The sequence below is a fragment of the Amblyomma mixtum genome, chromosome 3, assembly GCF_055824585.1.
Source record: "Amblyomma mixtum isolate Tamu chromosome 3, ASM5582458v1, whole genome shotgun sequence".
NCBI classification, from domain to species: Eukaryota; Metazoa; Arthropoda; class Arachnida; order Ixodida; family Ixodidae; genus Amblyomma; species Amblyomma mixtum.
Genome location: NC_143014.1, coordinates 309,161,046 through 309,182,436, shown reverse-complemented (window position 1 = coordinate 309,182,436; position 21,391 = coordinate 309,161,046). Strand labels below are relative to the sequence as shown.

Sequence of the window (21,391 nt, the reverse complement as noted above, 5' to 3'; positions counted from 1 at the left end):
AACGATGGGATTCGAACCACCATCCTTCCGTTCCGCAGCCGAGCGTGCTAATGGCTACACCACTTTTTTTTTTTTCAACATGGTATTTATTACAGTGATGTAATGTTCTATGTACATGAACTATATACAAGCCATTATGAAAACAGTGTTAAACAATACATATTGAAAAGACCATGCACTAGAAAAGGGGCAATGCAGAGCACATCACTAATAGTGAGTGCCACTCCGGTTCGTACTCAGTCTGGGCATACACGTCTCTTAGATGAACAACCATTCGACTGAAACGCATATGTAGTTCTTGTCTAGGACGCTGGAGAGTGTTTGCAGAAAGGCGTCGAATCAGACGGATGCCTCCCATACGCCCTCCAGTGTCTCCAGCATTTAAGATTCACAAACAGTTGTGTACTTAACATCTTAACCACACATCAGTGACACAAGCAGCAACACCGCGCTTAAGGCTTTCTCCTCACCGCACTTTAGGTCAACAAAGTGCCCCCCTGAATTTTTTTTCCTTTGTTCACAACCGATTCACAATTATAGCGCTCATTGCTTAGAGCACAGCAAGCCGCTGTCTCCCGATGCGTGAAATCGGTGGCTGCCGCTTTGAGGGGCGCCTCCCAGCAAGGCAGCACAGCGGCCGGTCGCGTAAAACTGCAGCTCTCCGAGACCCAGTGCACCCCTTTTCTGCGAGCCGGTTTATTCGGTGGCGAACATTGCGGCGCATCGCTCCCTCCTCGCTGCTGGAGATAAGGGACAGCGTGTCTAATGAGGGAAGCGAGCGCACCTTTCGCTCAGCGCCTCACAAAGGGGCGGTCGCGTGCCCCGATACAGAGCCGTGCAGGGGAGGACGCCGTTGCATGCATAATTCATTGCCTGCGCGCGTTTCGCTTTTGGGTCGCGCGCTGCGACCTCGCGCTGTCGTTTCCGCAACGCTTCGCTCCGCGTCTTCCGACACACAGCAGTGGTGGGCCGGTAGGTTCGCTCGAACCGTGAACCATGGACGGTGATCACCGGGGGGTTGGAGGGCAAAGGTCGCGGCTGCCTGCCCCATAGAGTCACTGGAACTTTTTATCCAGAATACGGCTTTCGTCCTCCTCTCCACGCCACCGGATTTGAGAAGAATACGACAGCGGCTGCCGAAGATTTCCGGCAAAAACAATCATCAGCTTTGTGGTCGTCTGTGTACCTCCCTTATTGAAACGCCGTTATTATAAGCGCTAACTTAAAACCCCGTGCGTATGGTTGTCGCAGCCAACTTCTACGGTATTGCGAACACTCATAATGAACGGGACAAAAAATTCGCGGCCCGATTGGAGTCTTCGTACTGACCGATTTTTAAACTAAAATTCAGGGGGCACTTTGGCTCTCTAAAGTGCTGCAAGGCGAAAGCGTTTCCTGGCGCACTGTTTTTTTTATTTTTTTTATTATCTTTTGTTTATTGTTGTTCAACTTTTTTTATTTTTGCTTAACTTTTCATTTATTTTCTTTTCCTTTTTTAATTGTTTGCTGTTGTTTTGTAATTATTCAGCCAGGGAAGGGAGGAAGATGGGAGTGAACGAAGACACCGTATTCACGAGACACGCCTTTGTTCATTCGAAAACTTCGAGCTGGCATGGCGGAGTCGTTAGCGTGCTTGTCTCGCACTCCGGAGACCGTGCAGGGTTCGATTCCCCAACTCGACCAATTCCCTACTCGGTTTTATTTATTTTACTTGGAGCATCACTATGTCACCCTTTTAATTGGTCGCATGGTTACTAGCCAAAGTACAATTGGCCCCGTTTGTAATTCGCGCACTGTGACGTCACGACCATTTATACCAAATGAAAAGCGTGACATTTCTGTCGACAGCTCCTGCTTACAAGGATGAGGCATTAAAAGCTTCCGCCTTAATATCCCTGAAGAGAAAAGTATATAACAGCTGTATCTTACCGGTATTCACCCATGGGGCAGAAACGTGGAGGCTAACAAAGAGGATTCAGCTTAAGTTAAGGACAGCGCAGCCAACTATGGAAAAAGAAAAATGATAGATGTAACTTTAAGAGACCGGAAGCGGGCAGAGTGGGTGAGGGAACAAACGCGGCTTAACGACATCCAAGTCGAAATCAAGAAGTAGAAATGGGCTTGGGCAGGGCATGTAATGCTAAGGCAAGATAATTCTGCTGGTAATTAAGGGTAACGGAGTGGATTCCAAGAGAAGGCAAACGTAGCAGGTGGCGGCAGAAAGTTAGGTGGGCGGATGAGAAGTTTGCGAGGATACGGTGGCCGCAACTGGCAAAGGACAAGGTTAATTGGAGCGACATAGGAGAGGCCTTTGCCCTGCAGTGGGCATAGTCAGGCTGGTGATGATGACACGTGCAGAGTCATTTCTCGTATTGACGTAAAAAACATCATAGAACTACCAGAAACGTGTCTACTTGAACAAAGCTTCCCGCTTCCAACGATGTCTTTCTGCATCACCGTTCAAAATTAAGACGGAACCCGACTTTCACAGAGATAATTTAGTCTTGCGGGCGATTTCAATCTGCGTAAAGTCTACCACTTTATCAGTAATGCAAAAAGTTGGGCAAGTTCGTCGACTTCAGGTCGACACCACTCCGCGCGTTTTCTTCGTCCGCGCCCCTGCGGAATTGACGGATGACAGCCGCGACACCCTGTCCACTAAAAATTTATTTAGGACTCAAAAGCAGCACGGGGGCTACGAAACGCTGCAGACTAATTTCCACCACGAGGGGTTGTTCCTTAGAGCGCAATGACGTTGCACAACACAGCCGTAAGCTTTTGCATTTTGCCATAGCGGAGAGAGACAGGATCGACAGGACACGCGTGTCTCTCTTCCGTTCCCCCGCTGTATCTCTGAGCCGTGGTACACAAACTGGGTCACTCTTTTGCCACTGGATGCCGCTGGAGGAATACATGCTTCTGGCCGCCCAGAGTATAATAGCGAAAGCGCCAAGGTAGCACCAGACTGCCACCTGCTGGCAGACACAATACTAGCGGCCAAAAGCAAAATTCTAATTCTAACTTAGCGAAGAAAACCGATATGCTCGGCTCGCTGGCAGACTTTACAAGAGAGCTCAACAGGTACGACGACAGGAAGAGAAAGGCGTTGCTCTGTGACGTGCCGTCTTTTTCGTCCTGTGCATGGTATGTATACGTGTCGCGCTCTCTTATTTTTAAAGAAAGTCATTCTATCCTGTGAGGATATACGTCGTAGTCTATCACCTGGCTATACAAATATTTGCCACATACAACAGCTACCGTTAACCTATCAGGCTCATTTTAAAGGCGCTTACATCTCGATCGTGATGCCGTGCTCACCAGTGCGCCTTTTTCATTCGGGGAAAGCTCATGCGCAAAAGCGCGAAGCCACCCCGGCGTTAACGAGTGCGCGCAACAACGGAGCAGCCATGGCGACTCGCATCAGTGCTTCTGTGCGCACACGTGCGTAAAAAAGCGTGCACGGCCGCATGGGTATACCGCCGCAGGGCCAGTGCGCAACAGGTTAGGCGGTATATGTGCCGAGGCGAACTTTCGTTTTCCAATTTTCCTGCTTTAGGAACGCTGTCGCGGGCATCACAATTGTTCCTCTAACATAGGAATACAAAAATAAACAAAAAAATAAACAAAGAAACGGCTGTCCCCAAGTATTCAAATGCTACAAAAAATTCAGGGGGGCACTTTGTTGACCTAAAGTGCGGTGATGCTGCTTGCGTCACTGATGTATTGTTAAGGTGTTGGGATTCGCCTCTAAGAGTGGAACGCGACAGCGTCTTGCAACGCTGCCAGGGAGTCCACAGAACGCCATCGCCCGTTCGGTTCTACGCCTTGCTCGTCGGTAAATTGGTTTTTGAGGAAAGGAAATTTATCTGTCTCGCATATCTGGGTGGACACCTGAATCTGGCCGTAACGGGAAGGGAGGAAGATGGGAGTGAACGAAGACACCCTATTCACTAGACGCGCCTTTGTTCATTCCAAACCATTGAGCTGGCATGGCGGAGTGGTTAGCGTGCTCGTCTTGCACTCCGGAGACCGGGGTTCTATTCCCGAACTCGGCCAATTTCCTACTCGGTTTTATTTATTTATCTGGCCTGACTAGATGGGTTGATTAGGCTAATTGTAGGTAATTAAGCAATTAACTAAACTCAGTCCCACTTACTTGGAGCATCACTATACCATCCCTTTGATTGGCTGCATGGTTACTAGCCAAAGTGCAATTGGCCCCGTTTGAAATTCACGCACTGTGACGTCACGACCATTTCGACCAATTGAAAAGCCTGACATTTCTGTCGACAACTCCTGCTTACAACGATGAGGCATTAAAGGCTTCCGCCTTAAAAATATTTTGCGAGGCTTCTAACGCGAGCGTTGCGGGACCGGGTATACATTGCACGGGCCGGCAGGCTTTCCAGAAAAGGTACTCCAGAAAAGTGACGTCTGTAGGATCAATCGTCGGTGCCTTCAATCCGCTGAGAAAAGGCGATCCTGAGGAATAATTCTCGGGCAAAAAAGTGTTGCTTCGGCGGCGCGCCCTATGTTCGATAGATCTGCATACCAGGTAAATATCGCTACACAATTCGGTCCCAAAAGCCGTCACGCAATATTGCAGGCCGTGGAGGAAGCGACAGCCCGATGCACTGCGAAGGAACGACATTGTCCCGAAGCTGGCGTCTCTCGCTAAAGCCATGTCCCGCGAAACTAAGCCGAGCTGTCGGCTTTCGCGGGAAGCGAAATGTCTCTAAAGTAGCGCCACAGGACGGGCCACGTAAAATTTTGCGAAGATCAGCCGAATGCGCGTGTCATCTCCTTCTGTGTTGCGTCAGCCACCGCCAGTATACTGTCGCTGACTCCGATCGATTCTTTCGAACCAGACTCAACAGATTAATTCTGCGCATCACATGCGCTATTCCGAGGCCGTTCTCACCGCTTCAGACCCGCCACCGCCGTGTTTGTTCACTAATTCATGTTGCCGTTGGATTTTCTCTTAAAGGGACGCTCAGGACAGCTCCATACATATTTTGCTCTCAGTAAAAATAATTGTCAACGCTCTCGAGGCCGGCAAAAGGCCCATTTATCGCTGGGGAAATCAGGTTTAAAAAGGAGACGTTTTTTTTTATTCCTCGCCACTCGATTACCACTGGCGACGACAACAACCAAAAGGAGCCCAACCTTGCTCCTCTGAACCAAAAGGACTCCGTGATCGCAGTTTTAAAATGAATGGAGGTGTAGCGTGGCTTCAGTAACCCGCGTTTTCCAATCGGTTTCAACGTCATCGCAGTTCGGTCGCTATAGGGACGACACCTGTGTTTTGTTTTTCGGCCTTGTGTGGTTTTAAAACCTCCCTTCTCAGTGAAAACGGGTTCTTTGTCATCAGAAGGCGGTAGTCTATCGATACAGCGGCCTTCGATTTGTCCTCAGCGTCGCTTTAATGCTACGTTTAATTTTTTTTTTTTTCGCGCCGTTGTCCAGAGTCTTATTTCTCCAGTTTCCTGGTTCAAGTTTGCGGCCCGCTGGCGAGCATCGAGAACATCTTCTGCCTTTATGGGTGCAAGAGCGAAAAGTCAAGGAGCAGAGCTACCATAGCCGGTGCATATTCTTAGCTGCGTAATAACGCAGTGGTGCTCTGATGAAAGGAGGCGGTCGCGTTTCGCCTTGCAGCACGTGACAACCGGCGAGCCAGTCGCGAGCAACCAGTTACCAGCTCTGAGTTGGTTGCGTATATACAGTCCACGCCACAGGACTCTCGGGGACAGGGCGTTGTCTGCGTTTCTGCCTCCCTGCGCAGCGATAATTCGTTTCTTCGCTCAGACGGTACATGTATAGTTTTCGAAACGCGCGGAAACGGCCCCACATGCACGCTTTGTGGTGCACTTCCCGAAGCCATGATGCACTACGGAAGGCTCACTTCTCCACTGCACGGCCCAGATGCAAACCCTCTTGCAAAAAGGCGGAATATCGCGTAAAATCAGCTGAGAGCTAGTGTCTTCACTCCGAGGCAGGGCGCAGTCTTTTCTCAAGGACGAGCAGCTTTTGCGCAGTGGACAATGGCCCGCGCGGCTCCGCTCCAGTTGCAGTCGTCCCCTTTGTCCGGCCTAATGAAGTCCGCGCACGTTTCGAAAGGGACAAGCGGTGCTTAGCGGCGGACGCTGGTGAGGCCGCGGGAACGGCTGCAGTGTCCTCGGCCGACGCCTTGCACTGTTCCGGTATACAGACTTCCTGTGTCCCAGCCGGCTTTCTTCACTTCGTCGGGCATTCCAGCGAGACGCTGTCATTTATTTCTTGCGCTCACCGCCGTGTGTACTTTCTCCAACTTCCCTAGGACTTAAGCGTCGTGCAAACCAGATTATACGTAAGGAATCGGGCAGTTGGTGAGGCGAATGTCCAGCACGTGCGCTGCCACTAATTCGGTACTTGTTCGCGGCGCACGCTGCTTAGGTCTGCTCGAATCTTCTGCCGCCACCCTAGCGGGAATAGCACTGAGGCCGACTAGCAAGCTCTGCTTTTGCGCAGCAACAGCTGCCTGCTGTGGCGGCTCTTTGAAACCTCGAATCCTGCCTGTATCTCCAATGGCTGCGGGATAGCGGCTAAAAGGCGTCCCCGTCCTCTCTTCCCCCCTCCCTTCCCCTCCCCCCACTATACAGGCGCGCTTCGAACCGTCCGTTTGCACAGCCGCACAGCTGTGTTTGAGCCCCTGGAGTCGGGCTGCATTCCGCTTTGTGCCGGTGGTCTCCTCTGTAGACTATATTACGTGGCTATGCAACGAACACGAAAACTCCCAATCCTGACTGCGACTGAAACGTCCGTTAATCTACTCGCGCAAGCTACAGCCTACCCTGAAATCCCAGCGGCGGCCCACAGAGCGAAAGCGGCCCTTCCGGGGAGGCCTGCCGAGTGTCGCATAATGAGCGCCGAGTGTCTCAACGACGCATTCCCCTCTATTGTGCCTGGGCCCCGTGTGTCCCACCGGCGGTTCACACGCCTAGGCTCTGGATGCAAGCACGGGAACTTCTCGGTCGGCACCTCGACAGAGCGGCTTTGACGAAAGAAGCCAGCAGTCACTGAAACGGAGCAAGGCACGGGGGAATGTGATTTTTGTATGAGGGGGGAATGAATAGTGTCAAGCTGTTGTGGCCAGCAGCTCTTGCCTTTGTCCGCTCAACCGCGACCAACACGGAGGTATACTGTTAAGCTCTGAAAACACAATGGGCGGAGTAACGTACAGTGCAGCAGGCCCGGTCATCGAAGGAATACTGGACCATGGCTCGAATAGCGGAAGCCCCAATGGGCTCGTTCGCAGAGCGGATAATACGTCGCGGCAACCTCTGTCCAAGAGGCTGCTACATAATGCCCCCTATAGAGCAAACACAGCTGTTTTAAAAGGGTGGTAAGTAGCCTGTAGTATTATTTGTAATTGTTAAGTTCCTCATCTATTTGTTGGTAAACAATCGGCTAAATCTGCTATTGTCTCACTTGCTTTCGAAACAAGCGACTGCAAAAAATGCAACAGAGAGAGAAATGCAAGATTGGTGATTTATAAAATGGAACTCTCAGTGACGCATTTCCGGCCTGGTTTAATTGTTCTCAGTTCAGCGCCGGGTAAAAAAAAAAACAGCAAAGTACGGCGCGGATACGACCAAGGGGCCCAACAATCAGCGCGCATGCTCCGTCCGATCGGCCCCTTTCCCTTTTGATCACTCCCGACTGTTTCGCGCGCGGTAACACGAGGCACGAACTGAGCAGAAACCAGCAGAAAAGCAGAAACCAGTGTAACGTGATTCCATTCCGTTCGTGTATTTCCCAACCATTCTTGAGCGGCAAGAGCTACGTCACTGGTCTTCAGCCAACAACGAAGAGGGACAGAGCGGGCCGCGAAGTCGCTTCCGTCGAAACCTGCGCTTATTCAGAGCTTTCACCACGCTTCCGGGTAGCTCGTGCACTGAATGCTCTGCCCTCGGAGGCGTCAAATTCCCCACCGTTAGGTCCTTCAGATTTCGTTTCTGCATTCTTCAGAGCCTCAGTCGTAGTCGATATCGGTGCGTCGAGAGCCTTGGCTCTGACCGATATACACTCTGAGCAGAAAGGAGTACAAAGAAAGTACGCTGTCATCTAGCGCACTAACTTTTATAAAAGGGAGTAGTACGCTTACTCCCTTTTAGAACGCACTCCCCTTTCACTCCTATACTGGTGTATTCGTCATCAGAGTGCAGCACGCACGGTTCGTATCTCAACAGTGAGAGCATGCTCAGCAAGGCCAACGAGTGGTTTCCTGCGAACTCCCGTCAGGAGGGGCGCGTTCGGCTACAGGAAGAGGAAGTGAAACACACAGAAGGCAACAGAATGGGCAGCTGGCGCGTTTCGCGGCCTCAGCCATGGTCACTGCGCACCCATCTGACTACACACCGAGGAGCAACGCAGTAACGGGTAGCTCAAACTCACTGCCACATTTCCTGCGCGCTTCATTTGCGCAATTGCACACGTGGTAGAAGAAAAGCGACTTTAAACTAAACGACCATTACGTCACGCCGCTTCTAAACATGTTATATGTCGGTCCCACCGGCTCGTTCGCGAAACACAAAAAGCTGAAACAGCAACGACGTATGTAACTGAAGAAATCCGTCCCCGCACCGTTACTGCAATGCACATCCGCCGTATATAGCTTCTAACTTTTCACTGGCGTCTACTCCTCGCGGTTGTCTGAAGAAAAAGAAATTAATCGACCTTTTTTTTATATTATGCCCAGCAACCTGAAACGTCCGCGAGAAAAATGAAGTGTTCCAGGCAAAACAGGCAAGCGCGACTGGCAGCACAATATCGATGCCAACATGTGTGACACACAATACAGAGGCGCACCGTTAAAATGCTTTTTTCAGGACAGCATTTCCAGATCAATGGCTTCACTTGTTGCGATACTAGCTTGGTAAGCCAATCAGCCTCAGTGAGCAAGTTTCGGAACTAAAAATAAAGAAGAAACAAATACAGCATGTTGTGAAGCTTAATCCGCCGGAAGGCTCTGAGGACTTGCGATGCTGTGCTATGGTCAAGGTGCAACAAGTGTTTCCTGGGGAACAAGAAAAGCCCTCCCTCACCACAACAGGACTTGGCCATCCTCTCCCCCGCGGCTAAACTAAAGAGGCGTTGGCCCCCTGCGAAGCACCCACCAAAGTGGCTGTCCCCCACCCGAGGACGAAAGAATGCGAGGCTCCGGAAAAGGTTGCCACGGGAGACTGAACACGAAGAACTCTAACGAGAGGACCTGTTCTAACTGCCCTGAGTGGGCGGACTAAGTGAAATGTGATAGCGGTTTGCGAGCACAGGGAGACTAGGCAAGGGCGCGCGAAGTCTACGCCACCCTTGTGTAGAGTGCTCGAGCGGTGGACTTGTACTGAAATAAAGCGACGCTTCGACGCAGCTGCTAGGTTCTAGAGGCAACGTTTGTGCACCAGCGCTTTGTTAAAACATTATTGGTTGTGTATGCTTTCAGTTTGCGCTGTCTGGCGGACACTGCTCGAGCGATCTGCGCAAGGGTGACGCAGACTGTACAGTGTTGAACAACACGCACGTGGTGTGGTATTAAGACGCTCTTACGAGTGATAACGCGGAGCAGAACCCTGAACTTGCAAAGAAATTCCTGCGAACACAGCCTCGCTATTCAACAGTCATGAAAGGGCCTCACTTATCCTAATAGACCTCAGCAACCGAATCATACTGAAGTCACTGCAAGCCTACGCAGCAGCTTCAATTCACGAACACGGAACGGTGGAAAGGTTGTACGAATATATATCGATATGACAATGCACAGATTAACAACAAAGCCGGCTATTTTGATGGGCAGCTTGAATGGTGAAATAGAGAAGAAGCTGAAAGGCAAAAAAAAAATGGAATTGAAAACTGCAGCCTGCATCCCAGTAATGATCGAGAACTGTGGGTAGAATTCACGAAAAGGAATGCTCGAAGTATCATGCCATCTTTCTTTCATACAAATGTCCCAAGGAGGCATAGGAAAAGCCCCAGAAAGTGCCTGACTACTCAGTTATGGCACAGCACAGGTAGCAATTCGATCATTTCGATATCGTTACACGTCATTTCATCACTATCAGCCTGACTACGACCACTGCAGGGCAAAGGCCTCTGCCATTTCTCTCCAATTAACCCTGCTCTTTTCCAACTGCGGCCACCGTATTCCCGCAAACTTCTGAATCTCATCCGCCCACCTAACTTTCTGCCGCTCCCTGCTACGCTTGCCTTTTCTTGGAATCCACTCCGTTACCCTTAAGGACCAGCGGTTATCCTGCCTTCGCATGCCCTGTCCAAGCCTATTTTTTCCTCTTGATTTCAACTAGGATGCCATTAACCCGCGTTTGCTCCCTTACCCACTCTGCCCTCTTCCGGTCTCCTAATGTTACACCTATCATTTTTCTTTCCATAGCTCACTGCGTTGTCCTTAACTTAAGCTGAACCCTCTTTGTCAGCCTCCACGTTTCTGCCTCATAGGTGAGTACCGGTAAGATACAGCTGTTGTATACTTTTCTCTTGAGGGATATTGGTAAACTGCCATTCATGATCTGAGAGAACCTGCCACATGCGCTCCATCCCATTCTTATTCTTCTAGTTATTTCCCTCTTATGATCCGCACCAGCGGACACTACCTGAACTAAGTATGCATATTCTCTTACCACTTCCAGCACCTCGCTACCAAATGTGAACTGCTGTTCCCTTGCGAGACTGCTGAACATTATACCCCTGTCACACGGGCACTTTCGATGCTCACTGAACTCGATCTGCATCGATATTTTCGAGCACGCTCAAAACATATGGTGCCACACGGGCATTTTCAATGCTCCTTGAGAAGTTTCCCTCATGTGTGTTAGGTGGCGCCAAACGTTCCTCCAACAGCCATAACAAGGTGATGTCCGGCAACACTGTGCAGTCGGGGGCAGCGACAGCCAAATCCGTAGCCGAGGGTCCGCAACACCTCCGCGATTTCAGCGTAGACTACGGCGTTTCTCTTCTGGTGCCGCAAATTATCTACGCGGCCTAGCCAGCAGTCGATGAGAGCGGCTGTCTCGCGCTCGCTCCACAGTTTGCGCGTCGACGAGTAGGAGGACGCCATCTTTGTTGTTTACACTGACGGCGAAGCTTGGAGCCGAGATTATATATAAATATGTTTGCATATAAGCAGGCATAGTGCCTGAAAATGTTCTGTCTTACATTTTAATCAATTACAACAACAACAGTTGTAGTTTTGTTTTGTTAACTAGTCTTTATTTTTATAGCTTCGTGAGAGCGAGAGTGCTTTCGATTGTGCTTGGAACCTCAAGCACTCTTGAGGGGCCGGCATCGAGTCAAGCAGGATCGAGATCGATTGCGCTTGAAAGTGGCCGTGTGGCAACCGTCGATCTGCATTGAGTTCGATGAGCATTGACTCAATGAGGATCGAAAGTGCCCGTGTGACAGGGGTATTACTTTGACTTTCTGCATGCTAAATTTAAGAACTACCATTCTGTTCTGCCTGTCTAACTCACTGATCATGCTTTACAGCTCATCTCCTGAGTGACTTAGCAAGGCAATGTCTTTAGCGATTCGCCAATTGCGTAGGTATTCTCCATTAACTCCTGCCCCCACCTGTTCCCAATCCAGGCCTCGGAACACCTTCAGTAAACAGCTGGTGAATAGCATTGGCAAGATAGTGTCTCCCTGCCTGACACCCTTCTGAATGGAATTTTATTGCTGAGTTTATGGAGAACTATAGTAGTTGTGCAGTCATTATAGATATTTTCCAGTATTTTCACATAAGACTCTTCTACACCCTGATTTCATAATGCCTGCATGACTGCTAAGGTTTCCACTGAGTCAAATACTTTCTCGTAATCAATGAACGCTAAATATAGGGTTGGTTATATTCTGCGCATTTCTATATCATTTGACTGATAGTGTGAATTTGGTCTATTGTCGAGTATCCTTTACGAAAGCCTGCCTGATCATTTGGTTGACTGAGGTCTAAGGTTGTCCTGATTCTATTTGCGATTACCTTAGTAAATACTTTGTAGGCAACTGAAAATAAGCCGATCGGTCAGTAATTCTTCAAGTCCTTGACGTCTCCTTTAATGGGAATTAAGATAATGTTAGCGTTCTTCCAAGCTTATGGTACGCTCGAGGTCATAAGGCATTGCCTATACAGGGTGGCTAGTTTTTCTAACACAATCTTCCCTCCGTCCTTCAAGAGATCTGTTGTTACTGGATCCTCACCAGCGGTTTTTCCCCTTTGCATTGCTTCTAAGGATTTCTTTATTTCCTCTTTCGTTACTGGCGGGATTTCCCATTGTTGTGCGCTACTGTCTCTCTCATTAACGTTCTTAATACACTGGCTACTGTATAAGCACGCTATACAACAACACAATTTAGTACGTCAATGCCAGTACAGTGACACCAGTAAATACCTTCTGTACATTTCTAATACTCATGTGGAAGCGCAAGGTAAAAACGCGTAAAATATAAAAGTAATAAACCTATAACACACACACATCGCAACTACTTTGGCAGCAGACACAAATTTTTACCCGAAATGAAATGAAAACAATGAAATACAACACAATGAACAAGGCTATAGTACCAACAGCAGGCACAAACAGTAATTTGCACATCTTGTGCTCAGAAAGAAATATCTCTTAAGCCACTTTTTTAAATTGTATTGGTGAGATGCTATTGTGGAGCGAGTTCAACATGTCGGGGTACCTGTTAAATTGTTTTGGAATTAGTGACGTTAATCTCTGTAAGCCATAATTTGTGCGCTATTTTGTCGCATTTCGTATGAAGTCTGCTAAAGCTGATACTTTTCTTGAAACTCCGTTCCTTCTCTCTCTCTCTCTGCAGTATCTGTCTGATATATCTCGGTGGACACCTGAACCGCGCCCTAAGGAAAGGGAGGAAAGGGGGGAGTGAAAGAAGAATGAGGTGCGGTAGTGGAGGTCTCCAGAATCATTTCGACCACCTGGGGATCTTCAACGTGCACTGACATCGCACAGCACACGGGCGCCTTTTTGCGTTTCGCCTCCATCGAAACGCGGCCACCGGGGTCGGGTTCGAACCCGCGGGTGCTAAAAATGATAGCAATAACGCTGAGACGCACAGAGAGCGGAAAGGACACGGGAGTTTATATTTTAGGTGCAATTAAAAAGAAATGGGTACGGGGCGCTCACGTTACGCGCACAACTGCAACCGATGGTCTATTATGGATCTTAACAGTGGATGCCGAGGGAAGAAAAACTCACTCGGAAGGGGTCACGAGCGAGACGTGGTGACCGCCTCTGGAAATCTGCCAAGATAACTTGGCCGCGGCTGGCGCAGAACGCGAAGTAATTGGAGTTCAATGCGAAAACCTTTGTCCTCGGCCGATGACGAAGACTTAAGATGCTTTAACTGCGATCACCTTGCAGGCTGCATCTCTCGCGCGGACTTATTCACAACAGGAATCCCACAAAGAACTGTACATTCCTATTCCGACACCGTACAGACTTATGACGTGATCCGCTTCTTACGAGGGTCGCTCAGCTGGTTTGTGTGATGGAAGAAACCAAAAAAAACTGACGTAATCTGCCTCTGCGACACGCACGCACCTTCAGGAAGCCTGGGTACTGCCAACAGCGCGACTGTCGTATACGCGGAGCTGGGTGTTCAGGGGATAGTGCGGGAAATGCTTGGGCAAACCAATTACGCGCAACGTCCTATACGGTTCCTGGTGTAATAACAGCAGTTTCGATATGCCGTAATGGATCGGCCGAAAGCGTGGCTGCCGACAGCGGCAACGACATCTCGTTGCAGCTGCTTGCACCACCGCAGCGACTTGCGGCCACATCTGCAACCGCGTGCCTCGGCGACAGCTGCTGCTCGGGCGGAATAGCGTCGCAATATGACGTCACCACACGCTGTCCAACGGGGAGACGCTCTTCGAAACAGGCCGTCGGTTGGGGGAGTCAACGCTGTCACTCACTCGAGAGGGGAAGGAGGCTTTTATTGCTGCCACGGAGTACTACTACACACCAATTACGACCGGTCAGAGAAAGAGAAGGGCTCATGTATACGCCCTATACTGCGCCCTATTCACAGCGGCAGCACTTACTCCTCCAAGTGACATCAAATGGCGTTAAGCCTCTAGCTCGAATTACTCACCAAAAGAGGGGTTCCAATTATGAATTATCTGCCACCCTACATGTGCAAAGCAAAAATGGCTGGTTGTTTAGCATTGCTAAGCGCGAAATATTGTTCGAAAGCACGTTTTTTGCAGGTGGACACCACCACCATCACGTACCTCAAAGCGTGATTGAGGTGTCCACTGACCCAGTGAGCCAGGTATGCGTCTTTCCTTTCCTCGAAATCAACGGAGTCTAAACCTTCCACTGGACTTGGGGAAAAAGACAGTCGCATAACTGCTCCAATTTGTAGGTGGACGCCACCGCCTATACTCACAGCGAGACTGAGGTGTCCACTGACCCAGTTACACTTGCTACTCAGAGGCTTCACACAGACACAGACCGCTGAAAGGGTGCGGATAGAAGGGCTCTATAGTAAACACAGAATCAGCGACATTCTTCGGAAGTGCACGGGAAGCTCTCGTCTACCTCATATACGCGCGCATGTTCTTTCCCGTTCGAAGCTCCCGCTGCGCTATACGCACCGACGGGCGTGGACAGCAATTGCTCTCGGTTTTGCCGACGAGAGATTTTTACTTTCCAAGAGGTAGCGAACGTGTCAGCTCTGCTAAGGTTGCACGGGGGTGCAAATTTTCCAGCTACGGCGGGCTCGAGACCGCGCAGTGCCTGGAAAATCCGCGTTTTAGCAGATAGAAAAAGAGAAATAACAGAGCCTGCACAGTCACCGCATGCTGCGTGGCTGTGCCGGGCACAGCCGAGTTCCCACTTTATTTAAACCCGTCTGAAAAGCAGTCGCTGTCAAGGGCCTCAACACGGCATCTTCAAATGCATAAAGATTTCTTCCGGGCGAAATAGGTTTTTCGAGCAGAACAAAAATTCAGACAGAACCAAACTGAAAAAAATGAAGGGCCGGGAGAGAGAAACTGCCATTTTGAGAAAGCGCTGTGAAGACAAGAACTGAAAAGGACGACGGGACCTATGTCATTCTCGCCCTCGCAGTGCTGTTGCAAAAAGACGGACCGACGCCCAACTACCGCTTCTGACAGTGCGGATCTGCGCAGTGTTTCCAATCAAGCAATATTTTCCTGCTCGCCATTACAGCGTTTCCTTTGTTGATTTTGTTTCTAACAGTGCGATCGCATTGTGCAATGCGTCCCTGCCGCTTTCTACCTCTTCTGGCTTTCCCAGAAAAACAGTGGCCACCACCTTCGCCACCAGGGGGATGACATCCCCTTAGCCCGAACCGCTCGAATCTATATGCGTAGTGCACACAGTCGCACGACGCACAAAATAGCACCAAATCCCGAGTATGACTAAACTATTGCGCAAAGATCTACGAGGCAATGTATTTTAGCGCGCGCTTCTATAGTTTACCATCTAAATCGCGTCGCCCATCGAGCTTACAACATTTTTTACCCAGCATTTTCCGTCCTCCTTCCATCGCGATGCCTACCGTATCACCGAACTCGCGTAACGCTGAATCGACGGCTCTCAATATGTGTGCAGTGAGGAACTTAGCTAGGGTTCCAGAGGCGTGCTTCGCGGATTTAAAATCCAAGAAATCAAAACCGGATTCATCGCCGCTACGCAGTCCTCATGAACTTCCATCTGACTCGGCATTGGCCTGCGCGGCCCCGTCTGTCATCCAAATGTTTCATCACTGCACATAATTTGTCTCCATTTCCCTCGAAAGTACGGCCGCTACGCCGGAAGTGAACAACACAACGCTTCTCGCCGAAGTCTGGCCTGAGTAACACTGAACTTACTATAGCCGTTAGAATTGAAATTTATCAAACTTATCAAGTCAGCTTCGCTTGAAGCGGCGTAAACTGTCACTGTACGTTCAGGTGCCACAATCTCCTGCTCGTACGAATTACGTCTCTGCACGGAAATTATATATCAGGTGTTTCGTACAAAGACTAAGTAATTCTCAAAAATAGGTTTCTTTGAGGTAAAAGTACGACTTTTTCAGCATAGTATTACCAGTGTTGGTAGACACCAGAAAACCAGTGAATCATTGTAAAGAGTAAGCTGGGTAACTAAATCTTAATAACTAACTTTTTACCTATTAGAGTTAGGCGCCTAGTTGCAATTAAAGGTTTGCAGCCGGTTCTTAGTAATTGCCATATCAGTTTTTAGAATTAAAAAAACCCGTTTACCCTTGGTGCTGAGGCTCGAAAAAATTTGGCATTTTTTACTAGTTACGTGCACTGGATAGTTTGCTTCGCCTGAATGCTCTTCGAAAGGGCGTGTATTTTGGCACGACGCCGCCAAATTTTCACGAGCCACAGCGCGGAGGATAATCGCGTTTTCGAAATTCTAAAACCTGATATGGCTATTACTAACGACCGGTTACCAATCTCTAATTGCAAACAGTCGCTTACCTGTCACAGTTAAAAAGTTAATTATCAGAATTAGTTAACCAGCTTACTACTTAAGACAATTCACCGACTTTCCGGTGTCCACCAACACTGGTAACACTAAGCCGCAAAAGCAATGTTTTTACCCCCAAAATCGTATTTCTCGGCTGCTGACCCGAAAGACGCGGGTTCGATTCCTGCCGCGGCGGTCGAATTTCGATGGCGGCGAAATTCTAGAGGCCCGTGTACTGTGCGATGTCAGTGCACGTTAAAGAACCCCAGGTGGGCGAAATTATCCTGAGCCCTCCACTACGGCGTCCCTCATAGCCTGAGTCACTTTGGGACGTTAAACCCCCACAAACCATAAACCTATGAAACACCTGGTACTGACGAAAGCTGCAGCCTGCGGCCGCAACTGTTCGTGTGATGAGGATATCGACCGACAGACCCAATTTTTCTACGGGGTCTAACACATCAGAAGGCACATTCTTATTGCGTTTGAATGTAGAAGTGCGCCAAAAGTGCAGGCGGAGAGCGAGAAGAGATTCATTCGAAAAACCGCTTCTGTCCCGACGGTCACCAAAACACGCCGAAAAGTCGTCGCGGTGACGTATACTGATGAAGTGAACGGGAAAAGCTGGCCAGCCCCATTTTTGCCTGACAGTAAAATGGCGACGGGGGTTCCTTCAACTCGCATAATCAGCAACGTCCCCACTCGCGTACCACACTCCTTAACCGAGCCCTCACGTCTCGTTTCCAGAATGCGTTAGACGAATAAGGAAGCGGTCGATCTCGGACGATGACTGCAGCAAAGCACTGAGTTGCATTTGAAATCAGCAGTTATAACAGCGCCGGCTCTCCAGCTTTCGCTTTTTTTCGGAGGGGGGATACCGGTTAGCTCTAGGAGAACGTGCCTTCAGACGAGGACTGGATAATCGTCGCCGTCGGAATTATTTCAGACATTTCTGTTTTTGTTTGTGCCAAGGCAGGCGGGAAAGTGACCATCAAACTCGAATTTGCGCACGTTCTTAGAACTTCCAGTACGACCTAGTAAGTAGAAAAACGTGATACGCGCAACAGTAATAGCATCGCGTTAGCGCGCAAATGCGATGTATACTTTACTTTGAAACGCGCGCAACACAGCGGGAGTCAAACCTGTTCTCCGAGACAGCAGTCCTCCCACTGAAGACCAAGCAACGTATATCGCGGCTGCCAGTTGCGTGTGCAAAATAGCGGTAATTGACAACTTCGTGCCATGCTAGGACACTCGTGTTACGGCACGACGACGCGCTTGCCTCGTTCGTAGACGCATAGGCTCTCGTTACATGATTTCAATCTGCATCCTCACGCCCCACAAGCACACCACGTGGCCAAAAGTGATGTCTCATGCCACACCTTTGGCAGGTCGCTATGGCGACTCATGATCCGCTGCATGGGCCCTAGAGTGCAGCCTACATCCCCGAGTGGAAATGGAAGAACTCCCGTCTATACTACTGAAACCTCCAGATGGCCCGAGATAGTCCGCAGCCCTCCACTATCGGGCGTCCCCACAGCTCACGAGGTTGCGCGCGAAACTAAAAATTCCTTGCGCATCAATCATCCCTCTCCATTTTTTATTTGTTCTTTCGCGGTTGCTTTTTAATGCACTCTCGGGAAAGGCCTCTGGACAGCATAAAATGCGGGACGAGCCACATTTGCAGCGGCGAGCTCTCAGCAGGCCGAACCTTTGATGTGCGGCCTCCCTATCTGCAGCCGTGTTCGTTGCCGTCGATACTAAATGACCGTCGTGCAAGAAATCATCGTCGGCGAACACTAGGCTCCCATTTAACTACTGCGGGGAAGCCGTCCACTGGGCCGCCGGGAGATAAACCAGCGTCCTGCTACTACCAGGACACGATTTTATTCTATCCAGACCGAACATTCTGTCAGCAAGAATAAGGGCCCCACAGCACTCAACTGTCGCCACCTTCGAATAAAGGTGCGTGCCTTCATCGTCGTCTTACCGACGGCGCGTTGCATGCAGTCGCAAAACCGCAGAGGCCCAAGGAGAAGTTTGCAGCTGCTGGTATACCATATTGACACAAGAACCTAGCGCACAGACAACACAGCACGCGCAGAGAAGGACGGACAGGCGTTCGCTCTGAGCAGAAGCCACTAGCTCTTTGGGGCAACCCCGAATGCCGCAGACAATTAAAGACGCCGAGAAAGCCACTCCAGCGTTTCGCCGTTTACATTGTGAAAGAGCGATGAAATTTTTACACTGTGAAAGAGCGCGCCGATCCGACGCTGCGGCTTCCCCAAAAGGAATTAAAGCGGACTGCCTCGAATCGCGAAACACCTGCCAATATCGCAGACGTCGTCGAGTTATCGCCTCCCATCTTACAGCCTGAACGCCATACAGCACGTGTCGAAAATACCGCGCACTTAACGAGTACACAAACCCTCGGATCTAACTACCGCCCTGAGCTCAGCTACGAAGAGCTCTTGCGCGGAAGGCTTTCGACCGTTGCCGTTGTAAGAGGCAAACCGGACATCACAAATCTGCGAGCCCGCCTGTCATCCGCACCCTTCAACACCTCCATACCGATCAGGAAACAGTTGGCCATCCTCAACCGATACACGCGACGTGTCCATGTAAGCAGGAGATTGCACCTGCCGCCCACAGGAGTTGGACAAACCTCTCCACACTTTCCTCGACGATCGATGGGATCAGATATGCTTTAAAGAAACAATTCCAGTCGGGAAGAGCAGAGCAACGGACAAGAACCACGCGCTAATCTCTAAAGCTACCACTAATCAGGAGAAGCTGTGCACACCACGGAAGGGTCCCTAAAACGCAAACACGCAAACCCCTACACAGACTCTGCACTGCTCGGCGCCAAATGTGCTTAGAACTACACCTCGCAAGAGGCGTGCTAACGCACCCCCCCCCCCCCCCCCCCCCCCCCCCCACCCCACACACACACACTCTGCGTCACACTTCCAGGAACACTACACCAACACGGGCTAAAGCGACCGTTGGGACCTTCAATTCGACAGAAACCAGGTCACCCGAACCAGCCCCCCTCTCTAATTTCATCGCTCGTCAACGGGCGACGTTTGGACCATTTCATACGCGGCGTTCTCTTGCAACAACTTACACATGTTCCAAGACCCCCGGTCGTGATACCGCTGCACGACACGAAGAGGAAATTTCAGTATGCCCGATACTGCAATATCTCCATGCAAGTAACGCACATCAAGTGCTTACGAAAAGACACGTGCGCCAGCAATTCCTCACCGGAGCTTTTTACGCGCACACAACCTCCAGACATCGACAAGAGAACGCCACGTGAGTCTCCAAGGCAACCGCCGTCGACAACCCTTGCTTAGCAGACGCCTCAGAAGCAATGCCCCGCCGTGAGCGATCGTTTCACCCGCCGAGGCAGCTTCTAGCGCGAGCATTTCATGCAGCCGAGTACATCACCACATTTTGGTAAAAAAAAGGATGAGCGGAATTGGCGTAAATGAGCCAATATTTGTGGCACAGTTGCCCCCTTCGTTGACAACTGCAGAATTGATGAGGCAACTGAAAGTGAGAGGTTTGTTGACGTTTTCTCCGCATCTCGTTCGAGCGTTCCCGCAGCGCGCTTTGGAATTTTGATTACGATATGCGGTTCCGATTCGAAGTGCATCCTAATATGATTTCTGTCATTCTAGTCGAAACTGTTGCGCTCCATCTACCTGTTGAAGCAGGAACGCCGCTCGACTGGGGGGAAACAGTTCACAAACTCGCCGTCGCTTACTTTCGCGCAGGCAGCATGCACACAGCGCCAAGTTTCGTCTGCGGGTTCGTCTGCTTCGCAGCACACGATCCCGCAGAGCGCCTCCGCGCGTGTGACAAGTCAGGGGGCCCTATTCGAGATGAAAGAAGGCACGAGGCTTACGTTCTGTCGCTCGGCAGATATGCGCGCCGTTCTTCCCGACGACAACACACACTCGCCGGCTGGTTTCGGGCACCCACGCACAACCGCGCACAACCAGATGTCGGCACGAACGTCACGCCACTGCAGGAGCGCGACCTCGGAGGCGGCGGGCGCCCCCCTCTCTCCGCGCCGACAGGTGCGCCATCTAGGCGCCGGAGCTGCACTTTCACCGCGCGAAAGAGGGGGTGAGGGGTGTTCGCGAGCCGCCCGAGAGGCTCCTTTCTCCCTACGGCGGCCCCCGCAGGCGCGTCCCATTCCGCGTGGACCGTCGACGGAATACGACATACCAATAATCTATCAACTCTGACGCGTGAGGTGTCCCCAGCTGTATGATAACTCTACGACCACCGCACGTGCTCGAGAAGCGACGGCAGTAGTCGACGGAGCGCTTGGGTAGTTTCGTCTCCTATTTTGTATAGCGACGAATGTAAAGCAATGGGAATGAAGCTCTCCGCTGACCGTACCTTTAACAGCTTCCACGGTGAGAGAATCACTGGACTGAGGAGGGAAAGATAACTTTTGCAGCTGCATCGATGGAACTTCAGCGCCAGTTTCACGTCGTCGAAGCCGCTCATGGATTAAAAATTCGTTCAAGTGGTTAACACAGGCGTCCATCCCAGCCGGTTGTTATACCGAGTGTTGACAAGAGCCGTTTCTAGCATGTTGTTAATGCATGCATGTTCCAGAATACCCATGAACATTAGAAAACTGCAACGATTTTATATCGACTTTGCTGCGATTTTATTTTACCGTACACATATGCCATTTCCGCGACATGTTTCCTAACCTTGTTTCAAGAAATTGGTTATTGGTCGGCAGGATCATTTACAGATCAACCGTGACATTGCGCTGTAATGCATCACTATCAGTAGCCACTGGGGACGCTCATAAAAAGGTACAATCGTGGACTCAGTCTCATAAA

The 21,391-nt window shown here is 50.1% G+C and overlaps 1 protein-coding gene across 2 annotated transcripts in view; it reads right to left on the bottom strand.

The window, feature by feature from the left end:
• The window catches only part of LOC149355558 (uncharacterized), a 212,965-nt gene extending 192,418 nt beyond the window's left edge, over window positions 1-20,547 (bottom strand). Inside the window, exon 1 of one of the 2 annotated variants that reach the window (XM_089583896.1) lies at window positions 20,431-20,547. The gene's annotated coding sequence lies outside the window, so the exon portion shown is untranslated. The remainder of the gene's footprint in view (window positions 1-20,430) is intronic. The other variant, XM_089583897.1, reaches the window with a different exon arrangement.
• Between the last annotated feature and the right edge of the window lie 844 nt (window positions 20,548-21,391).